The sequence below is a fragment of the Sciurus vulgaris genome (assembly GCF_902686455.1).
Source record: "Sciurus vulgaris genome assembly, chromosome: 1".
NCBI lineage: Eukaryota > Metazoa > Chordata > Mammalia > Rodentia > Sciuridae > Sciurus > Sciurus vulgaris.
This window is the reverse complement of record NC_136461.1, coordinates 203,729,620-203,750,043: the sequence shown is the minus strand read 5'-3', so window position 1 is coordinate 203,750,043 and position 20,424 is coordinate 203,729,620. Positions and strand designations below refer to the sequence as shown.

The following is a 20,424-nucleotide window of genomic DNA, read 5'->3' as shown; positions in this document are numbered from 1 at the left end:
AGGCGCGCAGCTGGGCAGCCTGGGCCCCTATCGAAGTCCGACACGGCTACTCTGTGTCAATGAGTTTCCTCTCACATTTTTTTTTTTTTTAATTCAAAAATAGCCTGGACCAAAACCACAATTGCTGACCACAGCTCTTTCTTCCTGTAGCCTCTGAGCATTGCCTTGACCTCAGTTAGCACCTCGGACCAAGACCAGCCCCTGTCAAGAACACACACACACACACACACACACACACACACACACACACACGTGTGGTCACAGGCAGAGACACACACAGACACAGAGACATCAGACACAGATGCAGAGAGAGACTCACATATAACTCGGGCACACACACACACAAAGGCAGACACCATCAGATATGCACAGTCAGACACACACACACACACTACAGCCCTTCCTGAAATGGATCATCTCTGCACACAGGGCCGACGGGAGCAGCCCCCGGTGATCCCCACCCGGGGGGGGCAAGTTCCAGCGCCACTCGCAGGAGTGCTTCCCAGGAGGTGCCCCTCCCAGGCCTTCCGGGAAGAGACAGTCAACCAGCGAAGTGACAGGGACGAGGAGTTCCTGGGACAAACGTGCTGTCCACGGGGGTTTGCCTGATGGAGGCTGGCTGTGTCAGGAAGCACCTGCTGCTGCCTTCCTGGTGTCCCAGGCTCCTCGGCCCCCCTTGCTTGTGAACCCTGCCCTGTGAGGTGGGGACACCTTCAGGGAAGGGACGGGAGGGTGAGAAGGGGGTGCGCAGCGGCGTCCTCAGCCATCTTCTCGGGGACACTCCTCAAGTAACTCCTCGGGGCCCTCCCAGCAGGACCGCACAGAACCCCACGGTGGAGGGAACGAGAGGCGCTCACACTGCCCTGTCTCGGGCAGCCCTGTCAGGCAGGGACCAGCACCGCATCACCTTTAGAGGCCACAAGGCCACAGATCACGCCAGGCAGAAAGACCAGAGCCCCATCCAGCTGTGCCCATTCCATTTTGCCAGTCCCCATCCTCAGCGTGTCCAGTTCTTGATCAGTACGGCGGTGGAGAGCAGCGGAGCAGCTGTGCAGGTGAAGGGACCATGGACGTAGGACACCTAAACAGAACGAGCACTCCACACATGGGAATGGTCATTGACACTGGACTGCAGGGTGAGTCCCCAGGGTCCCGTATCATCTCTGCACACAGGGCCGACGGGAGCAGCCCTGGCGATCCCCACCCGGGGTGCAAGTTCCAGCTCCACTCGCAGGGCTGGTGTGGGCGGTCGCTCCCCCGCTGTGGCGCCACACGTTCGCCAGTCCCGGAGCCCTCTGCCCACCCGTCTGAGCTCTGCCAGCTCTTGACGGGGCAGAAATCAGTGGCCACCTATTACTGGAGAGTCATCAACTCAGCACTTATTTTCGACTGCATTTTATTTCAGGCAAAGTGAGTCACAAAAACACATAAGTCCCCGAGTTGAGGCGAGGTGGCTGTTTTTCTAAAATATAGACCGAGCCCAGCAGGCCACACACAGGCCACCCTCGAGGTAAGGCTGCTGTGGTCAGGGTGGGGACAGCTGGACTTCTCTGAGCTCCTTGAGTTCTGAGGAGGGAGCTGGGCCCCAGCGTGACCTGGAGGACACGGCCGAGAAGAGGCAGGACGTGACAGGACTGCCACGGGGGAATGGCCGGAAGGAAGGAACAAGGGTCGTGGCTGCCCCGGCGGAGTGGGCAGCAAATCCCAGAGGAAGCAAGAGGCGCAGGTCAGGGGGCTGACCCTGCGACCCGGCAACCCCCCCGGCAAGGGCAGGCAGGCCCTGCTCTGGAGGATGCTGTTACAAGTGTACCCAGGAGAGTCACTGGGCCATGCCTTCGCACCTTCAGGGCCGAAAACGGTCCGTAGCTCACAGTGGCCCTCGGGAAATGGCCCACTGACATTCCTGAACGTGGACTACTGAGGGGGTGGTGGCACCTTTTCTGCCATTGCCCAGCACAGAGCCGAGTGCACAGAAGCCCCCAGCACAGGTGAGTTGAAGAGAACTCACCTGGAATGAAGGGGTGCTGCCCGAGCAGCTGAGTGCAGGGTGGGGTGCTGTAAGGGCCTCTGGAGTGACTAGAGGAGACCTATGTGGCCCAGGGTGACAGGGAGGAGGGTGTGAGCCAGAGGGCATGTCCCGTGCCCTGCACCCACCCTCCCCTGGGAAGGTGCCCCCGAGCCTGAGGAGCTGAACTGGGTGAGCACGGCCTGGCCAGGACAGCTCAGGGAGGGACTCTGGAAACTAAAGCAGAAACGGACTCAAACCGCTTCCTATCCAAGCTCATATCGCTTTCTCTTGAATGTCTTCCACCCTGAAACCCTCGCTTCTCTTCATCTCTAAAAGCACAGGTCTCGCCGTAGCTCACTGTAGCTCGCAGCACCTCGTTTTGGCAGAACTTCAGCCAGAGGGTGAGAATGAACACGACTTTACCCAGAAGCCTGAGTCCCGGCCATCAGAGGGGAGTCAGTTCCGGCTTTGCCTGGTGGAGTCCGTAGAATTTGGATGAGAAAAGTGAAGGAGCATGTTAGCCTGGCTCAGTGACCTTGACCGCCAGGCCAAGGTCCCTCTTGTCTTCTACAAAGGCATTAAAGCAACAGGCTGGCCCAGGGTGGCCCAGGAAGGCATTTGATGGCAGCATTTGAGGGAGGCCTAGAGGGTGTTCCTCCTCCTCTTACAGACGTGTGCGTGCGTGCGTGTGCACGCGTGTGTGTGCGCGCGTGTGCGTGCACGAGTGTGTGTGTGTCTGCACACACACACAAGTTTAAAGGGAAACTGGAAGGAATGAAACGCCCAAAGGTACCTTTCAGGAGTCAGGCCATTCGTGAACATTTCCTCCACAATCCCCACGGTCCTGCAGCTACTCTCCCCATTCTGCAGATGGACAGACTGAGACCCAGAGCGGGTAGGCCCTGGAACTGGAAGCCGCAGAGCCAACATTGCAGAGCTTTTCTCTCCCCACCGCCCTGCCTTCTGCTGAACAGCAGGCACTCGCACCTGGCTGTGCTGGTTTCCACCACCGAGTGACGGTGGGAGGATGCTCACACACAAGGTGGCCAGGCCAGCGAAAGGGAACTGCGGGTGGCCTCTGCCCAGCAGGAGCACGAAGTGAGGGCAGCCTCACCCAGGGCTCCGAGGCAGGTGCGTGTCTGCACCTGGCGCAGCCCATGGTGCAAAGCCGCCCCCACCCAAGTCTCAGAGCTGCGCATTGACCCCTGTGCTGCCCTCTGCTTCCTGCCAAGTCTCCACCTACGTGGCCTCCGGTAGACACCCGGGGCCGTCCTGGGAAGCAGGAGAAACTGATGCAGCCAGGATAAATGCGCACTGCTGACCCAGCCGCCCTCTGGAGCAGGCGCCACCTGACCCCGGGAGGACTTGGGTAGAGCCAGGGAAGAGTGTCGAGGGCTCTAACGACCTGCTAGGACCAAGGGGAGGGGGTCGAGACCCCACCACAGAGGGTGGGGCGTCCAGTGAGATTCACGGGCAGCCTGTCCCCTCCACCTCCCGCCCTGCCGGTCACTCCACAGGCTTCTATGGACAGTCCAGCGTCACCAACTCCCAGGGTCCTCCACCATTCCAAGTGAATGATGGGAGCTAGTAAATAATTTCAGAATTATTTACCTTTCTTCCAACAAACAGATATTAACTTTGTAATTATAAAGACTTTTATATCACATTTAAAAGGTGAATCCCACACGACAGTGCCGTGGATTCTCATGGAGGGGAAAGCAGTAATTCTCACGCCAGCAGGAGGAGCGGCGCTGTGCAGGGCAAGAGGCAACAGAAGGTCCCCAGGGAGGAGAGGGGCTGATGGACAGGACAGGTCCCAGCAGTAAGCCTGGCTGGCTTCTCAGACCAGCCTGGGCACCATGGCAATCCCCGCTCCCTAGGACAAGGCCAGCCAGTGCTGCCTGTGTGTATGGCCAATGCTGTCACCTTGGTTGATTTAAAAGTAAAACAGAGCACCTTTTGCAATTTTTAAAGCAAAAATAGCAGTACAAAGCTTCACCCAAGACAGGTAAGCAAAACAAAGATTTTAGAATCACACCTTCATCCTCACCCCCATCAAAATTAATCACTAATGAACACAGGTGGTCTTGAGGTGGGCTTCTTCCACACGGTGTGTGCGTGTGTGTGAATGTTTACAAGTGCACTCAGGGTGGAGGAAGTACGTGAAATGCGATGATTTTGAGCCTGTCTTTTTCACCTACCGTCCACTGTGGGTATGGTCTGTGCTGTTAGCTACTCACTTATGAGCTGTTTCAGTCAGCATGCTAACTGGAAGGCGAACGTTCACAGAAGCACTGTCGTAATTGACAATAAGTGGAAACAATCCAAAAGCTCACCAGTTGGTGAATACATAAGGAAAGCATGGTGTATAGTACAGTGGAATAGTATTCAGCAATAAAAAGCAAGGAAGTACTGATATGTGCTGACATGGAAGAAGAAAGCCAGCAAGACACAGAGGCTGCCTGTGGTAGGATTCCATTCACATAAAACAGCCAGAAGAGGCAGACCAGAGAGACAGAAAGGAGACCAGTGATTTCCTGGGGCTTGGAGTGAGGTGGAGGGGGGTGGGGAGTAGAATAGTTAGGTCATGTGACAACTCTATTTTTAGCACTTTGAGAAACTGCCCAACCACTTTCCGATGTGGCTGCATCACTTCGTATTCCCACAAGCAATCATGATCATCGCTGTTTCTCCACATTCTTACCAAATACTTGTCATTGTCAATGTTTTTTGTTTCGTTTTGCTCTGTTTCATATCCATTGTTGTTGTTTATTATTATCACCATCCTGGTGGGTGTGAAGTGGTATCTCATTGTGGTTTTGATTTGCATTTCACTAATGACTAATGATGTTGATAATCTTCTCATGTGTTTTAGGGGCCACTTGTACATCCTCCTTAGAGAATATCTATTCAGATCTATCGCCTGTTTTTAACATGAGGACTTTTGTTATTGAGCTGTCATTGCTCTTTACATTTGCTGGATATGTGAGTGCAGATATGTTCTCCCATTCTGTGGGTTGACTTTTCACCTTCTTAATGGCTTCTTTGGCAACACAAAAGATTTTATTTTGATGAAGTGCAGTGTCTCTTGTTTTTTCTTTTGTTGCTTGCAATTTTGGTGTCCTAAGAAACCCTTGTCCAATACCAAGTCCAGAAGTGCTACACTGTATCCTATGGATACATATTTTTAAAACTTCTTTTTATAATGCACTATATTTTTATTTGCAAACTGAAATCACCCATGGTGTCTCGAGAAAAGAGGAGGGTGGCACCAATGGGTAGTGGGACCAGGTGGGTTCCACACACTATGCACACTTCTCAGCTTGTGCTCACCAAACCTCTGAGCCAGTGAGCATGACTGCCCCTTTTGTTCAAGAGTGGCAGAGGCCAAGAGAGGGTAAACGACGTGCCCCAATCACCCAGGGCTCAGGAGCGGGCTAGGCTATTTGTGACCATGGCCTCTGCACTACTCAGAAACGCACCTCCCTCGCCCAGAATCTTGGGCCAAGCTGGCTGGCTGTGTGGCTCGGCTGCACAGCTGTCCTGTGCTGTGGAGGGAAGGTCGGAGGCCATACCGGGTGCCCGAGGGACCTCCCAGGGCTCCCTCTCGGCACTTCCTCTGCTTGGACACGGACAGGACCTGGGCCTGGGCTCTGTCCCTTTGAAAGGGAGCAAAGGCTGTCACGCTTCCCCTTGGGTCTCGCAGACTTGGTAACATGCCTTTTTCCATCTGCCGCAAACATGGTGCCTAATTGCCTCTGTCACCTTCTGGCTGTCAGAAGCCATTTAAATGCTTGGCACTTGAAAATTACTGATTTTCCAGGCAAGAGTGTCATACTTTGAGAGTGACACTCTGAGTGATAGCCAAGGCAAAGGCTGTCCTTTCATTTCCAAGGGAACGCAGGCTCCCGAGCTTCCGCTCGGCTCCCAGGAGCACTGGACACGCACACATGGGCGTGTGTCCCCCTTCAGCAGTGATCTCGTGCTTGCAGCTTGTGAAGGAGGCTTGCTGCTGCTCTCCTGCCACTTATTGCTGGAGACAACTAGCCAGCTGCCCCTGGGACTGCAGGGGGCGGCATCCTGGCTGGAGAAGGCGGCAACGGTGGCTTTGCTACCTTCCATTCTTTGGCTCTGAACTAACCAGCGGAGCTCTGTGTTCGTTTTCCAGGAAGCCACAGTCCTGAGAGCGCGGCCTCCATCCTGGAGCCTGGAAGTCTGAGACCAGGTGCCAGCTGGGCTGGTGTCCTCTGAGGCGTCTGCCCCTGGCTGGACATGGCTGCCCTCCTGCTGCCCTCCTCACACACCCGCCTTCTGTGTGCGTGTCCCTGGGGCGCCTCAGATGTCCTGATCTTTTCTCCTTGTAAGGATGCCCATTAGATTGCAGTAGGCCCGCCCGAATGGCCTCACTTTAACTTAATTGCCTCTTTCAAGGCCCTGTCCCTCATACAGGGACGTTCAGAGGTGCTGGTGTTAGGGTTAGTGCATGCATTCTGGGGGCCCGGTCAGCACATAATGCCCACTTCAAGCCTCAGCTCCCTCAGCTGTGAAATGTCCACCATCTAGAACTGCTGCGAGGCTCTCAGGAACCGTGCAGGGTGAGGGACTGCGCACTCGCCTGCTTCTGCCGCCTCTGTGACCCTTGGTCCTAAAGGCCTACTAGTAAGCCGGCTACGGGCCAGCGCTGCTCTGCCTCGTTCGACTACATCATTTCCCGTAAACCTGTGAAGAGGGAAGGGAGGCGCATGAAGGCCCAAGCCCAACGCCGCGAGGAGGAGAGGGAGGTACTGGCGGCTGGGTGGGGCAGGACACGCTGGGTGCTCACACACCAATCCCAGGCGTGTACCACGCATACCTGCTGACACAAAAGTTAAAGCTCACTAAAGGAAAGAACCTTTGCGAAGGAGCGCCAGTGTACAAGTGTTAGGCGTGGGCTGGCAATCAGGAAGGGCGGCTCTCCTCAGTGGCCTGGCCACTGCGGGCAGAGCAAGAATTTGGCCAGTTCCAGAGTCGAGCCTGTCTTCGAGCCTCTTGTGCATGGTGCTAAGAGACCTCAGCTCCTGGTGGCTCTGCAAGAGCTGCGTCCCTGTACCCACTCTCCAGGTGGAAGCGTGGCGGAGAGCCGCGGGGGGCTCTGCAGGCCTCAGCAGAGACGGGCAGCCAAGTCCAGTGCTTCCGCACCACGGGGCAGAGAGGCTGCTGTTGCCCTGCAGGCTCTGACTCCAGCCATAGCCTCGATTATGAAGAACTACTGAGAAACACAGGAGTCGCGGGGAGAGGGGAGCCCCGTAACACGCCTCTGGCCCCTCTATCTGACCCCTCCCTCCTCTTTCTTCCTTCACTAAATGTCAATGGCCAGCTCCTGACCAGCAGGAAGGACTCCCTATGGCTGCCCCAGAAAGTGCCCTGTGTGCAGCAAGTCATGAGATGCTGGTAGGGACAGAGGGTCTTGGAAACAGAGAAAAGAAACGGCACAGCAGCAGCTCCAGGGAGCAGGGCCTCTCAGTACAGCCCCACAGGGAGTCATGACTCGGCCAGGTGACTGGTCACTCCACAAAGACTGAGCAGGGCCCACGCAGGCAGGTGGGAGCCACCTGATGCAGAAGGGCCACTGCAGGAAAAGGTGGCTCAGCTGACCTGACGAGGAGGAAGAAGGGCCTTCCTGAGCCAGGTCAGAAGGAGGGAGCAAGGGAGCCACAGGGAGAAGGGTCGGGCGCTGGAGCCATGTTTGAGACTCAGGAAGTTCACACTGGCCACGGTGGTGAGGAGGCTGGAGACAGCAAAAGGCCACACCAGAAGAGGACACCCAGGCACTGACCCAGTTTCCTGGCCAGCAAGGAGATCGTGTGTGGGTCCCTGAGGATCAGCTGTCCAGCGGACCAGCTGGATGAAAACCCTGTCTCTGGTCTTCCTGGTAATGCAAGCCTCACCCCCAACTCACGCCTGCCCCCACGCCTGTGCGTCCTCTGTGCTGCCACTTCCTCCTCTCGAGGTCTGAGCGCAAAACCCACCCTGGAATGAGGACAGCTCCGGCAGCCGCCGGGGCTCGACATCGACACAGACCCTCATTCCAAACTCTCCCATGAGAACCTGCTGAGGTCTCTTGCTAAGGTTCTAAGAATGAAGAGGAGCACCGAGCCCCCGTTGGCTTTGCTCCTGGGATTTACTCCACAGCAGCTCCAGCGCCAGCCCCTCCAAATTTGCCAGAGGGAAACAAGTATAAATTATGATTATTTTGAAGAGATGCAGAAAGAATTGACAGAACCTTGGCTTTTGGAGAAGAGAAATTGGTGACTCCCAAACTGACAGCTTAGCAATTAGCTCCATTCTCTGGACCTCAGTTTCCTCATCTGTAAAATGGCTGTGTGATCATGTCTCTGGTGTGGCATCAAGAGCAGGAGCCACAGGTCCATCAGCACAAGTTCAAGTGCAGCATCTCTCCAACCAGCTGCATGACCTTAGGCAGCTACTTAAAGTCCTGTGCTCCAGTTTCCTTGAGTGGAAAGGAAGAAGCACGTTTACCTTATTCGTGTGCCGAGATGAGTTCACAGAGAACGCGTGCATGCTTACGTGTGCCCACATTTCCAACGAACAGCAGCAGCCATTAAAATCACACGCACTATTACAAAGAGTTCTTATGATGATTAAAGGAAATAACAGATTTAAAAATACGCATAACCCATAAAGCACTCTACAGATATCAGTTATTTATAATTTTATGGCCACTCAAACTAAAATTAAAAAATGGTGAAATATTCTGTAGTCTAAAAAAGGAACTTCAGGCTGAAGTTCAGTTTTGGCTGAGGGTACCCTGAACCCCGGAGCCTGCCTGTCCTGGCTGTCCTCCACGCTGCCCACTGCTGGGTGCAATTAGCTGTGGCTCAGTGGGCGCGGAGGGAAAGGCCTTCAGTAATTTCACACCCATCCAGTCAGTTTTAACTGGATGACACTGATTTAAATTACATCAAGGCGGTGTTGAGCTTGGTCTTCTTTTGATAACAACAGCATCTTGTCGTTTGAGAAAAGCATATCTCGTGGAGCGTGAGGCCATTGGGGTGGGAATGAGCCAAGAGGGTTCGGTTGTGGATCTCAGCTGCGTTTGTGCTGCCCCAGCGCGTTGAGAGGTAGCTGGACCCGTTTTATTGGAATTGCTGTTTATCAGATGAAAACAAGGGGCAGAGACCTTAAGAGGCTGGACTCACACAATGTCAGGAGGCCCGCTGCAAGGCCTCCCCGCCTGGAGCCCAGCCCGCTCTTCCCCTGTCCCTGGGACAGGCCGGCCCTGCTGCTGCGAGCTAGTCTATTATGGGATGATTCCAGGAGCTCTCTGAGCAATTCCTCAGTGCCCAGGCCCCAGGGAACCAGAGGCTGATTAAGGCCTTAAGGAAGTTTGCGATCTGGGGGGAAGGGAGGTTCTTCTCTTTTATTTTTAACACTCTCTTGCGGATCTCTCCCTCCCACGCTCCCTGCCTCTTCCCCCTTCCTCCCATGGGTGTTTGCTGGTTTCTGTGGCCTTGCAAAGCCCTAGTGCTGGGCACCATGCTGACAGAACCGATTGGATCCGCTTCCTGTGCGGAACTCACAGCCTTTGAAAGTCAGGCCAGCAGAGATGGGGAAGGAGGGGTGGTCCGAGACACCCTTGGAATCTGCCCTCCGTGGGGCCTGGGGCCTGATGGCACCTGAAACCAGCGCACACTGGCTCTCCTTTCTCCCTGGAAGAGGCTGGCCCTTAGCTCTGTTCTTAAGCAGAGTTCACAAGGATCTAGGTGCCGTTCCCAGAAAAAAGACCTTATATTGGCATCAAGGGAAGATAAAACGCCATGCTTCCAAATCCCTTGCCAAGTTCCTCATTGTTCAGAAGCGAGGTCTGTCTCTCCTGTAGATTCTTGTTAGTCATGGTCCAAGTCAAGTGAACAAGGAAGATTCTGGCGTATTCACATAGAAGTATGATTTAAGAAATCTCAAATCATTACAGACTTGTTCACGTCTGTAATGCACATAGCAGGGGAGTCGCCGTCTGTCCCCATGACTAGACAGGAACATTGGGATGCTCACACAAAATGCTTCGCTGTCTGGGCACCATGCAAAGTTAGGAGTGGGCCAGGCCACACACCCAGAAGAGACCGAGAGGAAGGGAGGGCAGCAGGGACACCACCCTGGGCCGATGGCTACTGCTCTGTGGGTAGTAAAGATGTGGCCAGGAACCTCGCGCCCAACAGCTGTACAGCTGCTGGGAAGGGGCAGACGGCACCTCTCTGTCGCCTTTCCTCCTCCCACAAGGCATGAGCCAGCTTAGGGACTCAGGCCATGGGGCCCTGAAGAACCCACCTTGGCAGAAGATGGGATAAGAGTGGTGGCCGTGGGCCCGCCTGGACATAGGGCGAAGGGGCACAGTGCTTCCCCAGACTCGGGCGCAGGAATAGGGGCACCAGCGCCCGGCAGGTGAGAGGAGCGGCAGCGGGTTCTGGCTGATCCGGGTGTCAGCACACCAGAGGCGAGGCCAGCAGAGGCTGCCCAGGCAGGTGGAGGAGAGACGGGCGGGCAGCGGGCACAGGCTCTGAGGACAGTGGGGCACAGAAGGCTGGAGCTCATCCATCAGCCAGTTCCAGTGGATCTGAGGGGCCAATGGCAGGAGGCAGGAGGACAGTCACGCGACAGACACTGCTGTCACTCCCACCTCCAGACGATACGCACTAGAGCCATCCCACCACAAGAAGGAACTGAGAGGAAGGCACAGTGGGGACATCCAGACAGCATGTCCAACGCCTAGCCTCGGCGATCCCCTCTCGTGTCCAGGGTCCCCTGGACGCTACCCCTTGGCTAAGCCCCATGCCCTCCCCGTGGTGCCAGCTGCTTGCTTTGGTGTCACTGACCACCATGCTGCCCTGTTCTGGTTTGTTCCTGACCCCTGTTCACTCACACCGAGCTCCTTGAGCAGCGCATGTGTCCCCTTCAGCCCCCCAGCTTTGCCCCGTGGCTGAGCCGTGGGTGGAAACTCCTGCACACACATCCTCTCACAGAAGAGAGCCCTGGGTGGTCCCAGAAAGAGGGGCCTGTGAGTTAGTGCATCTGGAGCAAGTCAGTAAGGAAAACAGTGCAGCAAGTCCCTGCTGACGGGACCGTCCAGCGCCTGGGAGACGGGCCACCCTCCTTACCGACACTTGCAGAGCTGAGGACAGCAGATCTCCCCCAGAGGCTGGCGGCGGGTTTGCTTGAGCGGTTTGGAGAGAGGAGCGCTAATGAGTCCACATGGCTGTGCCGCCAGCTCGGCCCTTTCCAGGGGATGCCACTAGCTCCAGGACATCTCCCAGGGCAACAGCAAGAGCCTGACAGCACCTTAAATCCCACTCAGTGGGAGAACTCAGCTCCTTCCGGTGGGCCCTCTCCACTTCAAGACCTGGTCCTGGAGGCGGGAGCTCCCGGCAGCAGCGACGCCTGCTCTCCCCCAGCTGGGACAGAGGTAGGTCAGCATTCACAGCGAGGTCCTGTTCCCAGCATAACCTCAGGTGTCCGTGCACTTGGGGGACAGTCGGGATCATTTCTTTGGACAGGCTCTGTCCTAGGCTCAGGTCCACGAGTTCCACACGCGCTGACTTTCCCAAGCATACCCTCCAATTGCAGGGAGTGAGCGCCTCACGCTAGAGGAGGCTTGGCCTACGTGATCCTACGGATCCTGGCGATCCAGCAGCATTAGTAACATTGCTAGGCTCCGGGAGAGCTGCAGAAGGCTGTGCGAGGTCACGCAGCCCTCGGGAGTCTGGAACGTCACGTAATACCAAGTCATCTTATGAGCGCTGAAACTCCCTGTACCTGGATCCCCTGAGACCTGTGCTGGAGAATGAGCTGCAGCTCACTGCTGGGATCAGTGGGCCCACCAGCTCCATCTGAGGACATCGCAAGTGGCTCCGGACAGCTGTGTAAGCTAATTGCTTACTCAAGGGACCATTTCACCTTATCAAAGACGGGCACTTCACCCTCGGACTTCATCAAGTGATCCTCAGCCCACGTATGGCTGGCATGTTGGTGATCTCCCAGCAGTTGTTTGTCTGGACAAAAAATAGCTAATTAATTTGCAAAGCTCTGGAAATCACACGCCCCCTACACAGATGGTCCTGGGTGTCTTTGTGAGCCCTGAAGCATGACCTCCTGATAGGCTGACCATCACCTGGCTGGTGCAGCACAGCCTGGCCTGTCCCAGGCTTTGCTTGAGTTCCTGGGAAGGACGTCACTGGTAGTGTCTGTCTTTGCTTCATGGGCTGACTGGGTACAGCAAGGACCCGGAATGGTGACTGTTCGGCTGGCATGGACGCCCACCTTGTTCTGCCCGGCCTCAGTGCTGGGGGCTCCACAGTCTGCTGTGGCTCCTCTCCTGGCTCCCTCCCCACCGAGGTTCTCCTTCCACTCGCTGGAGTTTTGGGATTTGCTTCTGTCTCCTCCTCGAGTGTAAACGCCTCCAGGGCAGGAGGCAGAGCCAAGTCATGTTCCCGAGGCTTTGTCCCTGATGTCCTGTCAGGAGGCAGAGCCAAGTCATGTTCCCGAGGCTTTGTCCCTGACTGTCCTATCAGAAATGCAATTACTGCCGAATTTGGTAATCCAACAACATAGAGTGACCCCAGTTGTGTGCTGGGCCTGGCTAACAGGGAAGGAAAGGGTTTGGCTTGAGTTCTGTGGGCTCAGCTTGGTCTTGCTGGACCCAGCCCCGCTCCTGTACAGTCCCCAGCATGTAGTGGGTGTTGACAAAAGTTAGTTGAATGACTGAATGTATGGATCCTGAGATGCATGCAGGAATGAGTGGCCACGGGCTTGGGCAGGGCCCCTCAGTGGGTTAGGAAGGAAGTCCGGTGCACTGTTAGGGCACTGGCCCAGGCACCAGGATCTGTGCAAGACGATGTGGTCCTCTGTGGGGCCTGTGCCCTCCCACAGCCCAACCCGCTTGCCTCAGTGGCTGGTGTCTGGAGTGCGTCCCATCCATGGGCCCTGCTCCTGTCCCTTGTCCTGACCTCAGTGTCCCCCCACCAGGGTTCCATAGTGGCATCAGCAGTCCTGCAGCCTACATCCCACGGCTGACCAGACCCAGCTGGCTCCTTTTCCTTCTGCAAGTCTCAGCTGGTGACACCTGCAGAGCTCATGCTGCAGCCCCTGACACTGTGGCCCTCTGTCCCAGGTCAGCAGCTCCGGATGCAGTCGCCCTGCCAACCCTGCTCGGGGAGACTCCAGGCTGGGCAGCTTAGGAGGACGGGGCTTTGGCTGGTTCTGTTCCCAGCTAAACCCCGGGGTCTGGAACGGTGCCTTGCTCAGGAACTCCTACTGAAGGAAGGACAGCGTGAGGGAAGCCGCTCTTCTTACCCCAAGTGGACTCTGGGAAGATGCTTTTGAAGAGCCCTGCGGCCCAGGCTTCCCTCCTCCCCATGCCCTGGGGGCGGCTCCACTCCTGCAGGTTTCTGCCATCTTCTCTTCCCTGTCTCGGCAGAATTCTGCCCCATCAGTCTTTTGCGATATTCCTTTGCTCTTTGGGAGCTTGCAGAGCGGGTATTTTCATGAGCTAGCCTCTCTCTGTTACACTTGTCTTCCAGATTTAGACACAGCCCTGGTGTTTTTAATTCATTATCTTCATGAACTACAGTGAGCGAGGTTTCCAAATGACTGTCTCAGGGTGACTGTGATGTTCTGGCTGAGCGGGGCCATGAGCATGGCCCTAGATCAGCCCCGAATCTGGCTGGGACTAGCTGCATGATGGTGAGCAAGCTGCTCAACCCTGAGGTCCTGTCCAGAGATGCCGTGAGCAGCTTGCAGGGGGCCAGCTGGACACCCTGCTCTGGCCACCAGGCTTAAGCAGACGTCCTGGGATTAGCTTCCAGAGGCTTCCGCCTCTCCCCCAACACAATACACCCCATACCCCTGAGCCTGGGTTCCCTTGCTTGAGCCTCACACATTGTGAATTGGGCAATGTGTATATGTGTATGTATTCATATATATATATATGTATATATATTTAATATGTATACACACACATATATAATATATACATATATATGTATTACAACTTTACTTATATATATAAAATAATCAGGCAATACATATGGAATAAATACAAATAGTGCTTCAAACCCATCACAAAGTGAACAAGGCACACCTGTGTACCCCTAACCGTGATCCTACAGACAATAACCGTTTGCATGCTGGCTTGCTTTCTCCCCTCCTTTCTCTTTCTGCATCGTGATACCATTTCGAGTGAATCACTTAGAAGTTGTCCCTCCACACATAGCAGTGCACATGCCTCATGAGGTGGTGAGGTCTCCGGTGACCACCGTGCCACCACACCCCGTTCACCATGGATGCACACAGGTCCCAACGCCCTGGCCATGATCTGCTTTCTAGTTCCCCCTTGATTCAGGGATCCCTCCTGGTGTGGATTTCTGCCTCTCCTTAGTCTCCTGTGACCTGGCCCTGGAAGAGCTAGCTCCCGCCCATAACCCTGTAGTTTCTGCTGGTGGACACGAGGCAGATGCAGGTGAGTCCTGCCCAGGAGGCTGGGGGCGGCTCAGCCGTGTAGAGGGCCTGTTGCCTCTCATTTCAAGTCCCTAGCTGTTGACACTGCCTTCTGGTAGAGCCAGGACTCTGGGGTCCATTTGACAGTGACACGAGAAAGCTGTAAAAATTGGGAAACTCAGAAAAGAGAAGAGGCTGCTAGCTAAGCCACAGCCTCTTTGGGCCCCGTGAGCTCCAGGGATGCACACGAGCAAAGTCTCAGCCCATCTGCCTTTTAATTAGAGAGAGAGAGAGGATGAGAGAGAGAGAGAAGAAAAAAAGACCAAGTTTCTGAAAGCCCTGGCCATTTAGAATCAAGCTGCCTATATTCTCTAGTGCTTTGTAAAAAAAATTAATAATGCCTCTCATCCCCATCTTTGCAGAGAGAAGTCAGCTCCTGGTGGTTGCTGAAAACAGGAACCTGCCCTTCAGCCAGCCCTGCGCGCCTTCCTCGTTCTGGCAGAGGAAGTGTGTGGCGGTTTAGCAACTGTGGTGCCTCTTGATAGCACAGGCTTCTCCTCCAGCCCTTCAGACCCCTGGCCTTCTGCTCACTCTGGAGGCCAGCCACTGATGGAGAGGCGGTGACCCCGGGCCTGGCAGCCCCTCCGCACCCAACTCCCAGGGGAGTCCATGCCCAGCATTTGAAGGTACCTTGGGGATGTGGCAAGGACCGGGTGGGAGACATCAGGGCCCCTCCGATGCACAGCTGACACACGCAAACTTTCTGGAGCTAGAGAAGAGCTGAGAATAGCCGGGAAGCCTCTTGGGGGAAGCCAGCCCCCAGCACTGTGCCAGGGTATCTCAGCTGCTCAGTAGATGCTGGGGCTGTTCCAGGGGAAGGGAGGGTGGGCAGGTCACCTTCCTGCCAGGGGAGACAGTCAAGAGCTTGGTGTACGCAGGTTTCTAACAAGCAGCAAGCACTTGCCCTCAGATTTCTTAGCTGTGTGACCTTGGGCAAGTCATCTAAACCACTCCAGACCTTTGTTTTCCCATCTATGAAAAGGAAATAATTGTACCTAGTTCCCAGAGGAATTGGCCAGATTCAGTGAACTAACACCTCACAGTGCCCGGGACAGTTTCAGACACAGCTGATGCCTGGAGTCCTGATGTCCAAGGGTACATGGAGCCCAGCTAGACTGGGCAAAAGCAGTAGTACTGGGTGGAGTCTGATTGCCTGGATCTGGTTTGGGAAGGTGCCAAAGATAAAAGGCAGTAACCTAAGTAGGTGCTCAGTGCATGGTGGGGAGGCTCAGGAAAACACAGGAAGCACACAAATTCTGAATCATGGAAATGCAGACTAGAAGGGACTCGGAAAAGCAGCATTTCCTGAGGAAGGTGGCACACTGCACAATCTTTAAGGTGCTCACATATCAAGAGAGTCTGGTATCAGAGAATGGCCTGGGCTCTGACCTCAGAGTGGCCTGACTTGGTTCTGTGAGTGGTTGTGACAGGTGTGAACCATCCTGAGTGACAGGGGAGGGAACCGCATGAGATTTATGTCCATGCAATTCTCAGGACAATCCTGCAAGCTTGCAATTGTTATTTGCTTTTCATGAATGAGAAAATGAGGCTCAGAAAGGCAGTGAGGGGCTGAGGTGGGGAGGGTGGAGCCTCAGGGAGCAGGGGGCATGAAGGACAGTGGCCTCTATTTACAGTGGTGCCCTTCATTTTAGGACAATTCCATCTCGAGGTCTGTGAACTGTGATATGCTGTGTTTCCAGTCTATTAAACTGGGTTGTGGTTCTTTTAAAACTGGGTGGGGGGCAAATGGGAGATTTGGCAAATTCTGTTGCAACTGATATTCTCCAATGGGAAGATTGCTATTCAGGAGCACTTAGTGAGCTCTGGAAAGTACAGTAATAATAACCTATGGAACAGACAGGTTAAAACCCACGAAGACTCCTGTGTCTAAAACAGCTCTAGGATCAGGGCAGCAAGATGGCATCACAGGAAGCCAGCGATGTAATCAGCCACACCTGAATAAGCATTCCAGGTCAACCACCGATGAGCTGTGTGACTCTTGGTCAGTCACTTTGCTTCTCTGAATGTCAGTTTTTTCCTTGCAACAGAAAAAAACAGCTTCCTCGTGTGTTTGTAAGAAATTTAAATTATATGAAATATGTAGGAGATGTTAAGTGCTAAATAGTAGCTATTAATTTCATTCCTAAATCAAAAATGAAATTATATCTATTCTTTCTGCTATTTTTAGGCAGAAACTCTTAGCAGGCAATGTTAAATATGATGGCTTAGGTTGCTAAACAAGCGAGCCCAGCACCCTTCTCCATTTTTCTGAATACATGTCTCTTCTGGTTCTTCCATCTGACATAAATGAAACAGACATGGGAAGGTTTGCATTGCAGCAAACTGAAACTATTTTCCTAAGAGAAACTTCCCACTCTGAGTGGTGAGAGTGGGCCCTGTGCTTCTGAGCAGAGTGCGCTTCTCTTACAGACAGAAATTATTCATTCCACTGTACCTTGTCAGCTTCCTGCATTAATAGGTGCTGCTCAGTTTTAATTTTTCATTTCACACTCAGCAAGAATTTATTTCCCCCAGCTCCAAGAAAAGCTGGAACTTAAAATTCTTGTTAAGAATTTCCAGCTTGTCAGACCAAATCATTTGAATTTTTAACAACCTGAGGGACGTGTTGCTACATTTATCCACATGCCTGTCCATCCATCCATCCACCTATCCATCCGATCCCTCAGTACATATGCATTGAGGCCACACCATGTGAGTCTCCCCCTCTCGCCACCTCCCCAGGGTTCTGTAGGAATTAAGTACATCGCGTCCAAACCACTTCCTCCCACCTGAGCTCCGCTAAGGGAGGGGCTGCAATTGATTACGGTAACTCCACTCCAGCCAGAAACTGGTCTCAAGGGCTCTGTGGCTTACTGTTTTTGCCCAGCTTTGCGACATCCAACGTCAGCTGGCTGGGATGAACACAGGCGGCCTCCGTTCGGTCCTCTGTCTTTACAAGAGGCAAGCAGACACCCACACAAGGCAAGGGGCATGACTACTGTCTCGGAGAGATCAGTGAGCCCACTAGGGCTTCTAAAGATGTAATGTGTAGAAAGTAGAATTTGGGGAAAATCAGGGGGAAATTGAACTGGAGCCCCCTGTTCAGATGGTTTTATGACACAAAACTCAAACCTCAGGGCTCAGGCAGAAGGGCAGAGCCCAGAAGCTGGGTACCCTGCAGCCAAGGTCAGGTAAGAAGGGGCTTCCAGTGGTCGGAAGAGAGAGCTGCAGATATAGGGCAGGGGATGGTGTGTCCCGGTCTCTGCACATTCTCCTCTGGCCTCACAAGCAACCTCCATTCTAAAAGCATCTGTTTCTTAAAGTAAAGTGTCATTATTCTGGGATAAACATGATTGAAGGAATTAGGGCCTGGTGTAAAAAGAACCAAGATTTAAAAGCTGATCCCATCCTTGAATTAGCTGTGTGATCTTACTCAAGTAACTGTGCCTCTCTGAGACGTGCCTCATCTATAAAATGGGTGGGCTCTTTGGGGCCTCCGAAATGCTTAAAGCGTACTTTAAATGTCTAATTTAGGCCTTCCACACAGTGGCTGCAGTTGACAGCAGTCTCTTCTCTTTTAAGAACAAGTAGGGCTGTCTGCGGGCAGCCATTGCATATGAGAATCATTGTCAGGAGAAAGAATCAGTGGAGCGCCTGTCCACGCCAGCGTGCCTGGAGCCCAGTCTATGCAGGTCACTTCTCCTAACTACACACAGGCTGGGATCGAGCCACGGTGGAGGTTCCCACTGGAGACTGGCAATGGCAGATCGGAGGGGCTGGGGACGCTGACAGCCTGAGCCGCTGTCCTGGGCACACGGATTCAGCTTTCATCTGCTGTTTCCGTTTCCTCCTGAGCGCCTCTGTGTGACCAGCATGAGGAAGTAGTGGCTGTCTTCTTGGCCACTACAATCCAGTAGGGGAGGCTGGTGACCACACCATCAAACAGCGATCCTCCCCAGGGTGCTGGAGCCCCTCCCCAGGAGGCAGGCGGGAGGGTGACCCAAGAAACAAACAGCCCAGGTTCTCTCCGCAGCCCCGGGGACATCTGGGGATCTCTTTAGAAAGAGGAAGCCTCACCATTCGCCCCAAGACGGGCAGCTGGGCTGTGGACTCAGCATGGGCACTGTGGCAAGTGGTTCCCAGTGAGGGGCAGACCCGGAGCAGGTCCATGGCCCCTGGAAAGCTCACAAGTAACTTGTGACTCACGTGCATGAATAAAAAACAAAAGCAGCTCTTGCTGGGAATGGTGATGTAATAAGAAATCATGTCTCACCAACCCCTGGGCCTGGACTTCTGGAGGCCCTCTAGCATCGCCATGGAAGGTGCCCTTTGCTTCTTCCTGCTCTGACGAAAACTTCCTTCCTAGGACTGTTTTAGTCAGCTTTTTCGCTGCTGTGACTAAATGATCTGATTGGCACAATTATAGAGGAGGAAAGGTTTATTTGAGGGCTCCCAGTTTCAGAGGTCTTAGCTGTAGAAGGCCGGCTCCATTCCTCGGGGCTGGAGGTGAGGTTGAACATCATGGCGGGAGAGGGTGGCAGAATGAAGCAGCTCACATCATCAGGAAGCAGAGAGAGAGAGAGGGGGCGGGGAAAGACTGCACTCTCCAGGTACAAAATATACACCCCAAATTCCAATCTCCTGCAGTCACACGCTGCCACTTCAAGTAATCCCATCAGGGATTAATCCACTCACTGGGTTAAGACTCTTACCACCCAATCATTTCTCCTCTGAACCTTCCCACATTGTCTCACATGTGAGCTTTTGGGGGACACCTCACATCCAAACCCTAATACCAGGACCCACATTTGACATGAAAAGTCTCTTGCCTAGCCAGTGCTTTCCGAATCTTCTCAAAAGCTAGTTTCAGACTCATTGCCCTGTGGCTGTTTTCTCATTGCTCACCCTTTTTTGCTGTCCACCAGCTCACTGCTTACATAGGTGCCCAGGACCTGGCCCAGGAACCGAAACCTGACCATAACATGGTTTTTGCCAGATAATGTGTTCTGAATTCAATAGTCAGACCAGGTGGTGCCTGCCTAGGGTCATAGAGGCCTGGGGCCTCACAAAAGTGGGAGGCCTCCTTTCAATGGAGCATGGAAGCTGTGTTGGGGACCGCCCCTGTTGTCCACCCTGCACACTAGACACCTCTGCCCACGCACAGCACCCTTGCTGCATGTGGCACGTCTGGGTCCTGAAGGCCCCTGCTTCCACTGGGCCCAGAGCTGCAGATGGTCTAGGGTATGCTCAGCCATCAACTCTCTAACCTTCCTTGTACAAACCCAGCAAGGCCAATGTGGCTATGTCCATCTGGGGGAGGACATAGAAGGAGAGGTTCAGAGACTTAATAAATTGTGGAGTTAAAATTTGGCTCAGTTTGGTCTGGTCCCGAATTTGGCTTATTTTCATATCTTGAAACCCCATGAAACATGTTGTAACCTGCTGTGGTCTTGAGACAAAGCCCGTCTCCCCAACAGCCTGAATACCCTCAAAAGCCCCTTCTTAGCACGTCCCTAACACGGGCCCATCGACACCGACGGCAGGCTTAGCAGTAGTCCCTCGTTGCAGACAAACAACTTACTGTGTGACTTTGGGACCTGCCTGCCCTCTCCCAGCATTTTCTGTTAGAAATATTAAAAATATTATCTAATTAGAAATAATTGTCTAATAGAATATTAGGAAATTCTAGAGAGTTGAATTACTGGTTCCCGGTCGGTGTTTGGTTCTCCCCTGGGACTGAGGCGTCCTGTGTGGTAGGGGCAAGAAGCTGAACCCCCAGCCCTCGGCCAGCATCCAGCTTCTATCCGTTTTCTGTATTGAGCTTCTGGGGAACTTTCTTTAAAACACAGTGTGAACCAGCAAGTGTGAAA

At 53.9% G+C, this 20,424-nt stretch overlaps 2 protein-coding genes across 3 annotated transcripts in view; one reads left to right on the top strand and one right to left on the bottom strand.

Moving 5' to 3' along the window:
• Positions 1-20,424, bottom strand: part of TG (thyroglobulin) — a gene marked incomplete at its 5' end in the record, with an annotated part of 218,433 nt that overhangs the window by 34,714 nt on the left and 163,295 nt on the right. The window lies entirely within an intron of this gene.
• Positions 1-20,424, top strand: part of SLA (Src like adaptor) — a 54,071-nt gene that overhangs the window by 7,448 nt on the left and 26,199 nt on the right. The window contains exon 2 of one of the 2 annotated variants that reach the window (XM_079134677.1): positions 14,917-15,180. The gene's annotated coding sequence lies outside the window, so the exon portion shown is untranslated. Of the gene's footprint in view, positions 1-14,894; positions 15,181-20,424 lie in introns of those variants that run through there. The other variant, XM_079134676.1, reaches the window with a different exon arrangement.